Source organism: Plectropomus leopardus, chromosome 4 (genome assembly GCF_026936395.1).
Source record: "Plectropomus leopardus strain MGB_pleo_1.0 chromosome 4, ASM2693639v1, whole genome shotgun sequence".
In the NCBI taxonomy this organism is placed as follows: domain Eukaryota; kingdom Metazoa; phylum Chordata; class Actinopteri; order Perciformes; family Serranidae; genus Plectropomus; species Plectropomus leopardus.
Window position 1 is genome coordinate 13286073 of NC_142179.1, and position 18663 is coordinate 13304735.

Consider the following 18663-nt stretch of genomic DNA (forward strand, 5'->3'; position numbering starts at 1 on the left):
ATCGTTCAATTATTGTCCAATTGTGCAAAATGTTTTTTTTAATGAACTAATGTCTCTTGGCTGTATGGGCGGAGTTTATGTCCCATTTTGACCCAATAAATCAATAGCGCATGTAAATAAGATAACTTACTTACTTACTTTTAAAATGATTTAATCTTTATATGTTGCTACACTGGCATAAATCCCCACGTTACATTCTACATGAGCAGAATAGACAAAATCAAAATGTAAAATCAATATCTACACTTGAGGAATAATGGTTTTCATGTCACATCGTTGACTATTTAAATAAAGATTCATCAAAGAAAACATCGCCTCCTGTGTCTATACGATTTTATTTTGATTTTTTTCCGTGCATTTATTTTGTACTTTTTGTGTTACTTCCTGTTCTGACAGTGGAGGTGACTTGAGAGCGGAGCCTGCACCGGAAGTGTCCTCACAGTGGAGGCCTGCGGGGAGACGCTCTTGAACGCATCGGAAACTGAAGGATGGACGCGAGAGCAGCGAGAGCACAGTGCCACTGCTATCAGAAAATAGTAGACCGCTTACTAACGCCATTCAGTGCTTTCAAACATGCTCTGCATAGGTTGTCTCTTGATGCCGGTCTACAGATGTGTCCCTGGACGTGGAGCCATTGCGCAGAGAGCGCGAGAGAAAACTGCATCTTTGAACTGGTGAGTTGCGATAGCGCTATTGTTGCTAGCAGGCTGCTCTTTATGATTTAGCCTTGGCTTTGCTCTTCGTAAAGGTTGCACGTGTTGTTATTTAACTGCTAGCCACACATTGCAAAGAGGGTGTTTTGTATGAATACTGTGCTCCGGGACTGTAATATATTGATAAAAACTGCGTTAGCGGCTACCGCCGGCTTCTTTAGCCTGGCGGCTAACGCTGGTTTAGTTAGCATGTTGGCTAACACTAGTCTGCTAACCGGAAATGACGTTGTGGCAGTGTTTTGCTATAAAACGTAAATATGTCAATCATGTTTGTTGTTTAGATAATTGTTCTGTGACAGTACCGTATTTTGATAGAAAATTGATATTTTGGGAGTTGAATATTGTTTTGTTTTTAAGTAGCACAGCTGTGAGGTATTTGGGAAGTCTTTAGTTAATGAAAACAGAGCGATATATGTTAAAGCTGACCTCCTCTGTTTTTAACAGGCTGTTTTTTTTTCACTAAGGAACCTTGATGGCGAGTGAGAGGAATCCGAAAAACCATCGATGAACCAAACCAGTCGCAACTCTAATGCCTACGTGGTAGGATTTACCCCAACTGAGTGTTTGAGCCCCCCACTTTGCACTTGCTCAATCTAACACCAGCGCACCCCCCACACACACACACACACACACATATTTTTGGACGGCCCATTTTTGTTGTGGAAGGGAATTGAACTGATCAGCTCAATTGCTTTTGTTTTGTGTTTTTGTTGTTTCTGTTGATCTCAGTAATACCTGGTACCTTTTCATCACACTTGTGTACTGGGTTTTCATTTAATTCTGCCCATCAGTATACAAGTTCCTCCTGTTCAGTCCCTGGAGTCTCCTGAGTTATTCCACTCTATTAGTAACTCTTAGCATGAAGACCTCGCTACAGACAGTTGCTAACAAGTGGCTAAATGAAACTACAGAACATCATAATGCTGAACCACACCAAACACGGCTCTAAAGCCTTGTCCTGGTGGTGACGCAACGTTTTTTTTATTTATTTTTTTTTGGCTAGCAATAGCTTTTTACTTCTGGCGATTACATTTAGGATTAAAAAATCCTGATAGTGGTGTTAATGTGTGACAATTATCTTGTTGATCAAAACATTTATCTATCAGAAATGTTTGTTGACCACAGAGCTTATGTTCTGCAATGATCCAAAAACCAGTGGAAAAATCCCATAGGCTTTTTGATGAGTGAACCAGCTCAAAGTTAGCTCCTGCGTTGGCCTACAGAAAAACATCATCCCTGGGGCACTCTATATTGTGCACTGATTTTGCTTTCACTCTATACCTGCAATATAATATCTCTGGCTTTACCTGTGATCATATGACATCTCTCTACTTGGGTTCACTCGTCTCTTGCAGATGCTCACCTCAAGATTCTTAGTGCCAAACAACATCCGACGACTTCTGCACTCCTCTCCTTTCATTAAAGTAAGTGCAATCTTGTGGGCGTGTTTCAGCGCAACCTCAATCCTCAGTCCGAGGCTGACTCTGCTTGACTGTGTCAGAGCCAAAGATGTTATACAAGCATCCGTTCTTCCCACGTACAGTGATTTTTTTCCTCACTCCTGTTGCTGTTTTGATACACAAAGCTGGTGATGCTTGTCTCTTCCATTAGCTCTAATTCCATTCAAATGTGAGCTGCTGAGGACACATTTAAAATAATTCAACCTTCTGGGTCCATTTTTCCACTGAGCCACAGATAATACTATTGTATGGATGTTTTACTTTGTACACAGGCTGACATCTGGCTTCACTACAAAAAAACAGATGATGTGCAATGTGTTTATAATCCACCTCCACCTGCCTATGCTGCAGATTCAGATAAACTTGATACAGTATTTATTTATCTATCTCCATGTCAAGGCTGTCCTTTTTGAGCTGATTGTAGATAGGAAAGTGAAAGGTTTGGTGAGATATAGAGACAGACAGAAATGATTATCACATGAAGTCTTTCACTTCCATCTAATGCAGGCCAGCATGTCTGAATCACACAAACCAGACAATCTCCTCAGACAACAACAGGTGTTATGAGGTCAGACAGTTTTCTCTTCAAGCTTTTAGACATCTGAAGCAATATAAAAACCGTCAGACACTCATGATCCTCGTTAATGAAATAGTTTGGAGAAACTAGGTTAACATCACTGGGTGATCTGACCCATAGAAAGGCTATAGAAACACAGATGCTTTATTGACTGCTCGATTGTAGCTACATCAGCATCGCAGCCATATCGACGAGAGCAAGACTTGCCTGAAAACAAATGCAAGTAAACAGGGGAGCACTGTTTTTTTCTGGAATAAAAAGCATCATAACGTTTACATTTCTCAACCGATTGCAATGATATTATATATATGTATGTCTCTCTATTCAAGGATTTATGATCTATGTGGAGTAGAAGTTTATTTTGTCTTCAGTTAAATCTAGACATTTTGACTAATCACTGCTGTTACATGAACTGAATTACTTATGTGGTTAAGTTTGTCTCAAGAAATTGTAAAAAATCATGTTTCTCAAGCATGGTCAGTTTTCTTTAATTGGTTAATACTTGTGGAGACGTCCCTATATTAGTTCCTCATTGAATTCAGTTGTAAACATCATTTTGGATTTTAATTTAGAAAAAACTGCTGCTCTTTTCTGTAGGCCGACCCGGAAGCTAACAGCGCCCTGGTTCCCTCATCAAAAAGCCAATGGGATTTTCCACTGGATTTTGGATTGTTGCAGAAAATGAGCTCTTTGGTAAACATTTATTATACTTACAAGTTTTGTTCAGCAAGATAATCTTCACGAATGAACATCACTATCAGTATTTTTTGAAGCCTATGCAACCACCAGAAGTAAAAAGCTATTGCTAGGCTAAAACAAACTACACTACAGTTGCCTCGCCGCTGCTACAAGGCTATAAAGCCATGTTTGGCGCAGTTTGGTTGATGACGTTCTATAGTCTCATTTAGCCACTTGTCAGCCTTTTTACTGCCTTTTTAAGACACATAAAGCTTCAAGATGTGCTAATGGGGTGTTTGCCACAGACATTATTAAAGGCTTCTAATCAAACACCTGAGCTAAAATGCTTATTCATGTCTGGGTTTTAGGATTCATTCCAGGGGTACTCTATTGCTTGCATTTGTTAACAGACAAGTCTTGCTCTCTCTAATGGCAGCGACGTATCATAGCAGGCTGACACAGTCAATGTGGTGTCCACATTTATCTTTGATCTGACCCACCCAGTGTCAGAGGTAACTGGTAATGTTAAAACATGCTCACAGATCCCTCTGTGATCTCAGTTAGATGTTCTTGTTTTCAGGGTGGCTGTTGAAAGAGAAGCGCGATCACACTCACCAAGCAACACGTCTCTCCTTACTGTTGTCCAACGAGTCCAAACAATCCCCCATGACAACAGTTATCAGCAGCCATCAGGCGCCACGTCAGTGAAGGTCCTGGTTGAATGACCAGCCTGTGAGATGGATGGATGATGACTATCATTGGTAAGTTGACATGTTTTCATTTTCAAATGTGGGTCCATTTTTTGTTACCACTGGTGCAATTCATTCCATAGATGTCTCTGTCTTTTTAACTGTCTGGAATTTAGCACTTTTTAAAATTCAGTGGCTGATCGCAGGAAAAAGAAAGAAAAAATAGTTTGGGGCACATAGTGGAATGGCTCCAGGGATGGCAGTGCCAGTCTGACGGTACATCACTTTGGTGTAGGAGTATCTGTCTCCAGTGGCACAAATTGTTGTACAGACATTCATGGTCACTAGAGGAAAAAAACAAATGACTATGGTGATCGCCTTTTTCCTTTAGTGCCCCTGAAGACATTTGTCATTTGTGGATTTTTTTTTCAAGATATTTCAACAATGACGAATTGCCATGAAACTTTATTCAATTCATGTTCCCACAGGATGAACTGTAATAAAAAGTTTGAAAATGACCAAAGGGTCATTTTCAAACTTTTCAATTGTAGGGTCAAAGTTTTGATTTATCTAATAGTTTGCTTCTCATCAAATACTTGCAATATTAACATTTTCATCAGCCTCAGCAGAACAGTTACAGTTACACATCAAAAGTTAGAGTTTATTTACATGAGATATTGTGGAGTGATGATGAAACTAAAACTGCACCGTTTATATTTATGCCCTTGGCACAGTCGTGTTTCTCTCACTGGCTCCTCCCGTGAGTTCCCGCTCGGCTCATAGACTTTACATTGTGACAATGTCACAGACTTTTAAATTGCTCTCTCAGCTCCAGGAAAGCTTGACCAATAGAAAACCACCATGGATCAACAATTCTTAGAAGAAAGAGTCATAATTGACCATGTTTTCACAGCAATACCACGAGTGGCCATTGGGAAAAATTGAAAGCAAGACTGATGACAGACAGACAGATAATATGGAGAGTGAGGCATGCATGTGTGTGAGTCAGTGCAGCTCTAGTTGACTGCCTGAATCTGCTCGTGGGCTCCACATAATGAACATGGTGAACATAATACCTGCTGAACATCAGCATGCCTGAGGTGTCATTGTGAGCATGTTAGCATGGTGACATTGCCATTAAGCTTCAAGCTCCACTATGCAAAGTAAAACCTCCCAGTGTAGCGCTGCATAAGTTCCAAGTCAGATGCGTATGTACAGTCATTTTCAGAGTGTACAACTGTTTGTACCCTTGTTGCGAGAATTTATTTGTCCATTTAAAATATCTGTCCTTAAATGGTCTTCAGTGAAGACGATAAATGTTTTGTAGAAACCACTTCATCAGCCAAATATAATGAACAGACCCCTTTTATCCTTTGCTTATTTTTCAACATCATACATTCGTTACCATCTCTCCTAAATGATCAGCACTTATGGAGAAGAGTAAAAAGTAAACATTTATGAATCTCTATTGCTGATGGCACACTCATTAATTTTGCACGCTTGTGTTAATCTGGAGGCCATACAAAAACCTCTTTGACGCAACAGCAAGGGCAAGGGCTGTACTAAAATAAATATACAATGAAAGATTATATAAAATCAAGAGAAAGGACAGGACCAAAATAAACCCAGACAGAGCATAACAAAGCAGCTCTCTTCTTAGGTGACGTAGCTAAGATGTTGCATTTCCGCACAATGGAAAAGCAAAATAAGATGACTAAGTCGATTCCCTCTTTCAGAGTGGATAGATAAAACCCTGTCAGTAAATTAACAGCTCTGTGGCAGCTTTCACACAAACATGTTGTCACTCCTGTCCCCTGTCACAATGGCCTGAGAGGGTGGGAGGGAGGTGAGACTTTTAACACACTACTCCTTTGACCTCCTCCTCCTCCTCTCATGTTTTTAATGACTGCAGGCACACCGTCACAAGTTCTGGGTCAAGATCATCGGGGAAGTTCTTCTGATAAAGATTTCCTCATATGAGAGGATACCACACATCTACACAACCAGGTGACTCTTTTTTTTATATGCCAATCTGACGGAGTAGAGGACTCTGGAGTGTGAAGGAGGGGAGCTATGAGAAGTGACCATATGGTGGTCGATATGTGGACAGTTAAATTATTCCACAACCAGAAGCCATGGATTACGAGAGTCTATAATGTGGATTATGATGATTTATTTATCAAAGTAAAATTGAACATTTTGGGTCTCAGAGAGACTACCACCTGTTCTGAGGGCAAAAGTGTTTAGAGCTGTTCCAATGAAAAAGCTGCTCAGCAATAAGACATGATTATTGTGTTTATTGGGAAAATGACCTCTGGAAAATCTCTCTTTAAAGGAAACCACGTTTTGCACATGAAAAGGTGACAGAGAAGAGCTTGACGGAGAAGTCTGCAACAACTGCATGAGGTGGGTTTTAATGTCGGGTTGTTGGTTTCAGCCAAAATAAAGATGGATGACATGACAGCTCTCTAAAAGAGAAGCTAAACATTTCGATTGCCCCCTGACGGTTGGCTACAGTATAGCTCATAAACCCGCCCCCTTAGTGAATAGAACATTGACCACTCTACAAAATCAAAGTACACGTGAAATAAAATGATCCCGAAGATGGTTTCTGTCATTTTAGGTGCTTTGTATCACGCTGATGTTTGTTTAAGTTTCCCTTTTTCCCATAAGTTTTAATAGAAATAATTTTATGCTGTAAAATGGAAAAGTCCAAAGTCCTGCCCCCCTTAGTTACTGTTGCTAGGTCTGACAAACTTGACAAAATGAAACATGGTGTTAAACCACTCAAGAAGTCAACCGCGAGAACTACAGCCTATGATAGGATATAGTCCCAGTGGGTTGCTAGATGTCCTTTAGGCTATATCCAAAAAAATAATACAAAAAATAATTTGGGGCAGCACATAACCACGTGGAAATAATATAAATAAAGTAGCATTAGCCTTTTTTTTGTCCTTTCTAATCATCTTTAACATTACCACAGAAATAAGGAACAAACAAACCTTCCTGACATTTTTGATCTGATAGGCTTACTCCTTTTGATGTAGCAAACTTATGCTTAAGCTAACGGCCAGTGGTTTGCTAACACTAGATAACTTAAGCTGTGATATACCAGGTAATTTATCTGTGAAGTTTGTGACACTAACAAAGTGTAGCTTTAACAGGTCCCCCAACCACATCTCTTAACCATATTCAAAATGTGATTTTCTTTAATTGTAGAAGAGCCTAACACATAGCGTATCTAAGAAATACAGAAAACAGGAAATGGAAAAGTTACTGGAGAAGGGTCAGTTGATGGTGCTGCTCAGGATTGGGTCAGACGTGAATGTGGCTCCATTCCTTACTGCTTCCCTGAACGTGGCTCCAAACGTGGTTACAAAGACAGCACCGCCTATATCTGGGATATGTTGCCTTCATTTTTGTAAAGTGAGAGAAGGTGAAGATGCATTCTCCATCTTCATATACAGTTTATGGTTTACAGAACTTGTTGGATGCAGCACCCCCCACCCTCTCTGAGGACAGACACGAGTTGGACCACAGTGAGACTTTTAGAGTAGCTTGCTGTGCCATTTTAAAGGTTAAACATATATATCAGTAGAAAGAGGAGTATAATACTATATAGGAACTGAAGACTTCAGAAAATATTGTACACAAGCCCATATCTTCTTTTGTGCTTCATCTTGTTGAGAGATAGAAAGCCAGGCTAAAGCTCTCAAAATAGCTTTCAAATTGGTATTTTTATAGCCACTGTCAATTCCACAAAATCACTTCTGTAGTCACTTTTATTCAAGAAGGCCACAGCAACAGAGCAGTCGAGCCACTCGGGTTTACAGCTTTGGGAGGGAGTTGTTTATACTCAAACGCACTGATTAGTCTGTCCTGTGCAAAATTAACAACATATGCGAAATCATAAATCAGATGACATTTACCATTTATATCTTTGTCGCCCCAGTCGTGACTCTGGGCTCCTCATGGGATGACACCATTACTGAGAGCTGCACTCCCATAAATTCTGACTTTTTGGTTCTCAGTAAATTATCACCACATTTTCCTGCTACTCGCTGCACCTACGCTGTTGGAGGGAGACTTCATCACACACTGAAGCCTTTTGCAAAATCTACTCACACTATTTGTTCCAGACCATATATACAGCAATATGGCGTACGAATTGGGCCAATTGTAGCTCTGAACTGTGACTATGAAAATAGTAGGCATGTTTACAGAAAATGTTGAAATGCCCTGAAACGTAGGTAATTGGATGTGTTGTTGTGAGTCTCAGCCCTCAAACAGGCTGACAGCATTCAGAAACCAGGTCACAGATTATTGTGGTGTAAACTTGATTGGCATCTTCTCTCAACTTTTTGGAGGGTGTTTTCTCCTGGCCACTGAAACTAACTTTCTCCACACAAACACACTTTCACAGGATTATCCTTGCACTCCTGGCAATATCAGCCAGTTAGAGCCTCATGCTGTGTGTATGTATGTGTGCATGAATGCATGTGGGTTTGACTTTTCTCTCTTGGTGGTGAGTCCTTTTTTGGGGGGGGTTATCTCTCCTTCTCGTATGGTCATTATGCTCTTAGACTTCTGGAATATGTGTGTGAGCTTGTGCACGTCCAAATGTGCATGTGACCGGCAGATGAGGAGCAAACTTCCGTCCCAAGTCCCCGAGCTCCCCTCCAACATCACCCGTGGGCTTTGTTTTGATCTCCTCGCCAGTCATTCTCCTCAGCCACCTCTTAAGCCCCGTGCATGCTGCACTGTATGTGTGTGTGCGGGGCCACAGGGATGCATGCACAGTGCCCCCTTAAGCCTTTTGTGCTCCAAATTTACACCGTCTTGCCCTTATTCCCACTGCCAATTTCTCCCCTGCTCGCTCGTCTATATATGCAGCACAGGGCTTATAACGGCAGAACAAGGCTTGGCTCTTTTTCCTGCTCACTCTGCCATCAGAAGTCTCAGAGGTATACTCCTCTTGCTGCTTCTTCACAGCCCAAGGCTTTTTTTTTTCAGAGCATGAGAGACAGTTGCTCTCGCCCTTGTTCCTGTGAATCCACGCTGAGAGTCTTCAGCTGGATTCTTCTCGGCTTCTGAGAAGTTTGAGCTGAATGATGCATGCTTCAAAATCATACAAGGATAGGTTGTTATCACCACAACAGTGTTCAGTGTGCTCCGTGTCCCCTCCGCGAGCCATCATATCGTAACCATTCAAGGAAATTTGAATGGATTCCTGGTTAAAGTTCATGGAAAAAAAATGCAGATTTAATGCTAATGGAATGTTTGAAGTGACACTTTGAGTTTTGTATGAATGTGGGTATTATATTTCTCAGAAACATGGATGAAAATACACTTACATAATCACACATACACAGTGATTAACTCTGTTTTTTTGGTTAATCCGCTCTGTTTTATATCTGGATAATGTCATAATTTAAGTCCCTCTCTCTATTTTAATCTCTCTGAATTTTACATTTGTCTTTGTCTCTGTGGCTGCCAGGCTTCATGACTCAATAACGGCAGCAGCAGCACGGAGGCCTATTTCATTGTTTACACCTTTACGGGTCTCTCCACTTCACAGCAAGGCCACCTAAATGCCTTAAAGGTACATTTAGTGCAGCTTAAGTGCTTGGGTTGTGTTAATGTGCTTCTTACAAGGATAAAATGTCTCCAGTGTGCCTTTATGTATTCGACAAGGCAATAATGTCTGCTCTGCACTGAATTTTGGCCAACGTCCAGATTACCGCAAGACCTAATCAGCTTAATATGAAGTGGAGCAGATATTGTTGAGTGGACAAGACATACGGTGCGGTGTGAATGATTGTTGCAGGCCGTTAAACTGCACAGATCCTCGGCAATGCAAAGATTACCACTGTGGTTATTTATGAGCTCAGACTTTTTAGAAATAAATCACTATTTAACTGCAAGTTGCAACAGAGGTTTGGCTTTGTAGACCATTATAATACTTAACAAAAGTGTCAATACAATAACGCTGGCTAAATTAAATCCCGTGTTTTTTTTGTTTTTTTTTATAATATTCTAATACATTGTGAAGAGCAGTCTGTTGAGGCGGGTTTAGAGCAACAATGAGCTATGCATCTCCCCAGGAAGACTGTTTTCCCTCAGAGTCGAGGATTAAAGGCATTTATAGAAAGAACTAGTGAGCATCCACAGTCACACAGCATTAGGGAAAACCTGGCAGACAGACAGATGCACTGTCAGGGTCACAGTCAGGATTTTAGAAACATTGCAATACTGAGGTCACGAGTTCCCCAACTGACCTTTAACAAAGCCCAACCCCAATTAGTTACTGTTGCTATAATAGTCAAGTTTTCTATTCCAGCACTGCACATATGCAGTTCACAATAACCATCTGAATAGTTTTTTAATCATGTGTCCCTTATATCAGATAGAGAAAGACAAGCTCAGGTTTCTCATTACAATTGTTGACTGAAACATAACTGTCGCGGGCAGCTTTTATCAGCTGTTGCAACACTTTATAGTTCTGTTTCACAAAATAATCTAAGATAAAAAAATTAAAAAGGGTTATTTGACTTGCCTGATATCAGACAGAATACTCAACTCATTATGCTCTGTTCCCATCCCCCCAAAAAATAAACCTGGTGAGGATGTGCCTTAAATTGACTCAAAGTTCACACACAGTTCACTCAGTTCCGAACATGTTACTCCATGGTATAGTCCGAGGTTTTGTAACTCATCGACCACCCCAACCGGCATATTTACAAAACCTTTCAGGCCCCTTCCTTGTTCACCCCTGTCAGCGCATCGCAGTGTGCATCTGTCTTACCTCCGTGTCATTGTTGTTATTACTCCTCATTGGTTCCAGCGCACCTCTTGACAACAGCATTAGTCCTGCACATGGTGCTGATTGGTTGTTTTGTTTTATTTTTTTAACTCAAAAATATCATGATGCCAGGCCAAAATCAGTCAGGTCAAACTCAGTGGAGTGGGCAGATTCAAAGGTGTGAAGTCAGGTAATAATTTGACATTATTTCTTCGAATTCTTTTTCCCTAAATGAAAGCCTAAATGTGTTTTTGACTTTGCCAGAAATAAACTACTGGCATTAAAGTGCTATAATTTTAGCAGTCGAAAAATATTGGAATTATCTAATAAAATATACACTTCATGTAAATCTATAAATATTAAGCTACGTCCCTGCACCCCGTATAGACTGACTAACACACATAAACACACCTACAACCCCCACCCAACACACACACACACACACACACACACACACACACAATGACATGATTGTAAAACAGATACAAAAACTCCACTATCAAGCTCATATGTGCTTAAACGATGACACATTAACGACTAACCAACCAACATGGTGAACAACCATTAAGAGGCCTATTGACCTCCATTAATGACTCATAGAGAGCCACCTACTCAGTAGGTGCGTGTTATATGTGTGCACGTGTGTGTGTGTGTGTGTGTCCCTGTATTTTAACTTTACTTGAATCTGTTTTTTTTGCAAGGCAAGTAATTATCTTTTCCATTTGTTTTTCTGTCTATTCTTTCATCCTTATTGTCTCGTTGTAGCTGCAGCAGTTTTTTTCGCAGAAAAAAATGCATAAAAATATTCTAGGATGTGTGCCATTAAGAGCAGCAGCAGTATCAGTATCAGTGCAGGGATAATGATGGGACGGCGAGGATTAGCGCTTGGCTAAGCTTGTTGTGACCACAGATTGCAGGGCACTCTAAATGAGCACTGCCGGGCTCCGGCCAGAGTAGATTAGAGCTGTGTTGGATTGGTGGGGGCAGGGGCTGCATGAATGACTACATGGTTTACTTAAAGGCTGGCTAGAGGGTTTAATGCCTGGATGACTGGTTAGCTGGTTAGCTGACTGGGTGGCTGCTAGGATTGTTGAAATTCTGGCAGGCTGCCCTCTGTAACTGTTGCTGGCAGGAAAAAGAGCTGTCGAGCTCTTGGATCGACAGGTCATAATATTGGGTCATGAGTGACTGCTACTGCTTTACACCAGAAAGATTTGCAGCACACAGTGTTTCTACAACAACTGCTAATTAAAAAGCAACTCATACTTACTTCTAGATTATCAGATACATTAAGGTATTAGTGTATGCAGCCACAAAGAAACATTACAGCTGTCTCGTTTGGATTCAGTTCAGGAAATAGAGAGTGTACAGTAACCTCAATTTATCAAATAATGCTAGGTTTCTCTCTCTTCTCTCTCAAAAACTCTTAGCTGCATCTCTGACTGAGACACTGCACAAATAATGTGCAATCAGTTACCAAATGTTTAGGTATTCTCAGGGGTGGATTATTAGACTAGGAGCCCCTGGGCACAGTTATACAAAAGGCCACCCCACCTTAATTACATTGGAGCAATTAACACACAATAACTGTTTGGTCCCCTTTTGTGTCATTGTTTTGCATCTATGTCTTGTTATATACTGCATCTTTTTGTGGTTTTATGTCTCTTTGTAGTCATTTTGTGTTTGTTTTAGGTAATTTTGTGTCATTTAAAGTAATTTTATGTCCCTTTTATTTAAATTTGTGTCTCTTTGAGTTAATTTTATGTCTCTGAGGTAATTTTGTGTCTCTTTGAGATAATGTTTATTTTTGAGTAATTTGTCTCTGAGACAAATAAGACTTGTGTCTCATTTGGTTATTTTGTGTCTGTGATTTTTTGTGTCTCTCTGCAGTTCTGTTGCATCTCTTTGTGGTTGTTATGAATTATGGTAAAACTATTTCTATAAATCCCACATTCATAAAGATCATTATGTCCAGTGTTTGTTTCAAGATGGTGCTTATCTTTCATAGTTATTTTGTAGGCTTTAGTTTGTTTTACTCTACCATCATTAATGTAATATAATATAAATGGAGTGGATATAATAAAAACAACTCCTCTGTGGTAAACTCACGGGGGCGGCAGGGTTCTGGAGTGACTTCCAGTGGGGAAAATGAGATACAGTGCCCTAATGAGTAGCTTTAAAATGCAAAAAACAACCTTAGGTTCTTAGTATGGTATAGTATAGTGTAGCATGGCAGGTCGTAAAATGCCGTAGTATAGCATGTCAAAAAATTGTCCGAAAAAAAGTTTACATTTTTGATTTTGAAAAATGTCAAAGTATAGCATGTTGAAAATCTCCATAGTATAGCATGTCAAAAATGGTTCAAAAAAGTCGACTTTTTCAACATCAAAAAACATCATAGTATGGTAGAAAAACACCATTGTATAGCACCTCAAAAAATTATATGAAAAAGTCAACTTTTTGAGAAGTATGTCGAGAAATGCTGTAGTATAGCATGTCGAAAAATGGTCCAAAAAAGTAGACTTTTCAACATCAAAAACATAATATAGCATGTTGAAAATTGCCATACTATAGCATGTGAAAAAATGGTCCAAAGAAGTCTACTTCTTTGACATGAGAAAACGCATTTTGAGACATTTCATAGCAAGTTGAAAAAACAGCCAAAACAGCCAAAAACATTATAATGAGCATGTCGAAAAAACTACAGAAAACAACAGAGTATAATGTGTTGAAAAATGTCAAAATATGACATGTTGAGACATGCTATAATAAAGCAGTCATGGTTTTGGGGTTTTGTTATACTTTGGACTTTGTTTTGGGTTTTTCTGTTTTCTAGTTTTTCCTTGTTTCTAGTTACTGTTGTTCTGTTTCCTGTTTTATTTTGTAATTTTAATCCTTGTGTATCACCGTGCTTTTTCTCTGTCTTTCTGTGTCTCTATGTCTCTCTCCCTGTCTCTGTGTTTCCCCGATTCTGTGTCCCTCTGACTGTTTCCCTGATTTGTTTTACCTGTTTTATCAGTCTTGTCTGTCCTTCCCTGTCAGTATCCCCTGCACACCTCTCTCTGTTCGAGTCTCATTTGCTCCAGCCAAGAGTTCCCAGTCACACCTTCTTTAGTTAAGCAGTCCCTGTGTTTCCCTCCTGCTCCTGTGTCCACCTACCCAGCTGTGTCATTGTCTTGATTAGTCCGTTTCTGAATATATACCTGTGTTTCCCTGTCTCCTTTGACAGTTTGTCTGTTTTCCTCGCAGTGTTCCTGTTGTCCCTGCCGTCCCTGTTGTCCCTGCTGTTTCGTTCCTGCTCTCCCTGCCATATTCCTGCCCTGTTCTTCACCCTAGTTCTTTTCATCAACCTGGTTTGTTTCAGTCTAGTTTTGTTCATGTTTTATTTGTACTTTGTATTTTTGTTCACCTGTTGGTTCTTTGTGGATAAACTTCAGCATTAAAGCTCGCTTGTAGTTTGTAGTTCTGGCTCCCTTTTTGTTTGCTCTGCATTTTGGGTCCTCATCCTGCCTTGCACGTAACAAGGACATTATGATAAGCGTGTCCAAAAAATGACATAGTATAGTATGTCGAAAAATGTCAAATATGATATGTAAAAGAACAGCTGATAACCACATAGTATAGCATGTAAAGAAACATGATAGTGTAGAATATCGAAAACTTCCAAAAACATCATAATATAGCGTGTCGAAAAAAAATGACAGAAAACATCATAGTGATTTTTTTAGTCATGTTGAAAAAATGACCAAAAAGCAAGGCTAAAGTATGGAAAAAATGTTAGAATATGACATGTCCAAAAAACAGCTGAAAAGCACTTAGTTTACAGCATAGAGGCATGTTATGTCATACAGTGTTAAATAAACATCCAAAAACGTCCCAAAAACCTTTTAAAAAATAGCATGTTGAAATAATGACCAAAAAAGCAAGGCTATAGTAAGGGCGAAAATGTCAAAATTTGACATGTCCAAAAAACAGCTGAAAACCACTTCATTTGACACTTAGAGGCATGTCATGTTATACAGTGTTGAAGAAACGTCCAAAAACAGACCAAAAAGCCAAAAAATAGGACGTTGAAAAAAATGACAAAAAAAAAGCAAGGCAAGGCAAAAAGGCAATTCAGATATATCATACAAAAGCTGAGGGCCCCATGATCAACAACACTTCCATTGGTAAACAAATGCACAAAGAAAAAGAGAACAGAAAAGAAAAACTGTTTGGTAGAACTAGAAGTTTTTTTTCATTATAGACCAGATGGGTTTATTTGGTTTCCTGACAGTAAAAGATGACTGTTATTATAATATAATATAATATAATATAAGGAGAACTATATTCCTCTCTGTAATAATAGCTGTGGTTAGATGAGGTTGTAAAAGCATTCATATTCAGATTAAGTAGGTGTTTGGGATGCAGTCTTAACTATAGGTAATACCTGGGATATGCATTGTTTTTCTTTTGTTTTTTGTATCCTAGCGCTGCGGGCTTTTGACAAAGTGGCTTTTCACATTTTGTCATGTAATATGATGAAAGTGTAATCTCTTATTCTTTTATATATTCCAGCTCTAGTTCTGAGCTGCTTCCATACCAGGACCAATGCCTCTTTAAATTCACCTGACCCAATCAATTCACCTCAAGCTTCTGCGAGCCTATCGTAAATCATGAAAAAATGGCTGCAAAAGTGACAACAGCGACAGTAAATGAATGCTTGACCAAACAACCAAGGCTATAGTAAGGGCGAAAATGTCAAAATTTGACATGTCCAAAAAACAGCTGAAAACCACTTCATTTGACACTTAAAGGCATGTTATGTTACACAGTGTTGAAGAAACGTCCAAAAACAGACCAAAAAGCCAAAAAATAGGACGTTGAAAAAATGACAAAAAAAACCAAGGCTATAGTAAGGGCGAAAATGTCAAAATTTGACATGTCCAAAAAACAGCTGAAAACCACTTCATTTGACACTTAAAGGCATGTTATGTTACACAGTGTTGAAGAAACGTCCAAAAACAGACCAAAAATCCAAAAAATAGGACGTTGAAAAAATGACAAAAAAAACCAAGGCTATAGTAAGGGCGAAAATGTCAAAATTTGACATGTCCAAAAAACAGCTGAAAACCACTTCATTTGACACTTAGAGGCATGTTATGTTACACAGTGTTGAAGAAACGTCCAAAAACAGACCAAAAAGCCAAAAAATAGGATGTTGAAAAAATGACCAAAAGAAGCAAGGCTATAGTAAGGGCGAAAATGTCAAAATTTGACATGTCCAAAAAACAGCTGAAAACCACTTCATTTGACACTTAGAGGCATGTTATGTTACACAGTGTTGAAGAAACTTCCAAAAACAGCCCAAAATGCCAAAAAATAGCACGTCGAAAATATGACAAGAGAAAAAAACCAAGGCTATAGTAAGGGCGAAAATGTCAAAATTTGACATGTCCAAAAAACAGCTGAAAACCACTTCATTTGACACTTAGAGGCATGTTATGTTACACAGTGTTGAAGAAACTTCCAAAAACAGCCCAAAATGCCAAAAAATAGCACGTCGAAAATATGACAAGAGAAAAAAACCAAGGCTATAGTAAGGGCGAAAATGTCAAAATTTGACATGTCCAAAAAACAGCTGAAAACCACTTCATTTGACACTTAGAGGCATGTTATGTTACACAGTGTTGAAGAAACGTCCAAAAACAGCCCAAAAAGCCAAAAAATCGGATGTTGAAAAAATGACAAAAAAAAAAACCAAGGCTATAGTAAGGGCGAAAATGTCAAAATTTGACATGTCCAAAAAACAGCTGAAAACCACTTCATTTGACACTTAGAGGCATGTTATGTTATACAGTGTTGAAGAAACGTCCAAAAACAGACCAAAAAAGCCAAAAAATAGCACATTGATAAAATGACCAAAAAAAGCAAGGCTATAGTAAGGGCGAAAATGTCAAAATTTGACATGTCCAAAAAACAGCTGAAAACCACTTCATTTGACACTTAGAGGCATGTTATGTTATACAGTGTTGAAGAAACGTCCAAAAACAGACCAAAAAAGCCAAAAAATAGCATGTTGATAAAATGACCAAAAAAAGCAAGGCTATAGTAAGGGCGAAAATGTCAAAATTTGACATGTCCAAAAAACAGCTGAAAACCACTTCATTTGACACTTAGAGGCATGTTATGTTACACAGTGTTGAAGAAACGTCCAAAAACAGACCAAAAAGCCAAAAAATAGGACGTTGAAAAAATGACAAAAAAAAACAAGGCTATAGTAAGGGCGAAAATGTCAAAATTTGACATGTCCAAAAAACAGCTGAAAACCACTTCATTTGACACTTAGAGGCATGTTATGTTACACAGTGTTGAAGAAACTTCCAAAAACAGCCCAAAAAGCCAAAAAATCGGATGTTGAAAGAATGACAAAAAAAAACCAAGGCTATAGTAAGGGCGAAAATGTCAAAATTTGACATGTCCAAAAAACAGCTGAAAACCACTTCATTTGACACTTAGAGGCATGTTATGTTACACAGTGTTGAAGAAACGTCCAAAAACAGACCAAAAAAGCCAAAAAATAGCACGTTGACAAAATGACCAAAAAAAGCAAGGCTATAGTAAGGGCGAAAATGTCAAAATTTGACATGTCCAAAAAACAGCTGAAAACCACTTCATTTGACACTTAGAGGCATGTTATGTTACACAGTGTTGAAGAAACTTCCAAAAACAGCCCAAAAAGCCAAAAAATCGGATGTTGAAAAAATGATAAAAAAAAAAAACCAAGGCTATAGTAAGGGCGAAAATGTCAAAATTTGACATGTCCAAAAAACAGCTGAAAACCACTTCAATTGACACTTAGAGGCATGTTATGTTATACAGTGTTGAAGAAACGTCCAAAAACAGACCAAAAAAGCCAAAAAATCGGACGTTGAAAAAATGACAAAAAAAACCAAGGCTATAGTAAGGGCGAAAATGTCAAAATTTGACATGTCCAAAAAACAGCTGAAAACCACTTCATTTGACACTTAGAGGCATGTTATGTTATACAGTGTTGAAGAAACGTCCAAAAACAGACCAAAAAAGCCAAAAAATAGCACGTTGAAAAAATGATAAAAAAAAAAAACCAAGGCTATAGTAAGGGCGAAAATGTCAAAATTTGACATGTCCAAAAAACAGCTGAAAACCACTTCATTTGACACTTAGAGGCATGTTATGTCATAAAGTGTTGAAGAAACTTCCAAAAACAGAGCAAAAAAGCCAAAAAATAGGACGTTGATAAAATGACCAAAAGAAGCAAGGCTATAGTAAGGGCGAAAATGTCAAAATTTGACATGTCCAAAAAACAGCTGAAAACCACTTCATTTGACACTTAGAGGCATGTTATGTTACACAGTGTTGAAGAAACTTCCAAAAACAGCCCAAAAAGCCAAAAAATAGGATGTTGAAAAAATGACAAAAAAAAAAACCAAGGCTATAGTAAGGGCGAAAATGTCAAAATTTGACATGTCCAAAAAACAGCTGAAAACCACTTCATTTGACACTTAGAGGCATGTTATGTTATACAGTGTTGAAGAAACGTCCAAAAACAGACCAAAAAAGCCAAAAAATAGCACGTTGATAAAATGACCAAAAAAAGCAAGGCTATAGTAAGGGCGAAAATGTCAAAATTTGACATGTCCAAACAACAGCTGAAAACCACTTCATTTGACACTTAGAGGCATGTTATGTTATACAGTGTTGAAGAAACGTCCAAAAACAGACC

At 38.8% G+C, this 18663-nt stretch overlaps 1 long non-coding RNA gene across 4 annotated transcripts in view; it reads left to right on the plus strand.

Annotated features, from left to right (window-relative positions):
* Positions 1–264: 264 nt before the first annotated feature.
* Positions 265–18663, plus strand: part of LOC121944542 (uncharacterized) — a 63660-nt gene continuing 45261 nt past the window's right edge. The window contains exons 1-8 of one of the 4 annotated variants that reach the window (XR_015776415.1): positions 270–674; positions 1178–1253; positions 2069–2137; positions 3348–3443; positions 4009–4189; positions 6030–6124; positions 6453–6523; positions 9615–14381. This is a non-coding gene — a long non-coding RNA (uncharacterized LOC121944542). Of the gene's footprint in view, positions 675–1177; positions 1254–2068; positions 2138–3347; positions 3444–4008; positions 4190–6029; positions 6125–6452; positions 6524–9614; positions 14382–18663 lie in introns of those variants that run through there. The other 3 variants (XR_006105915.2, XR_015776416.1, XR_006105914.2) reach the window with 3 other exon arrangements.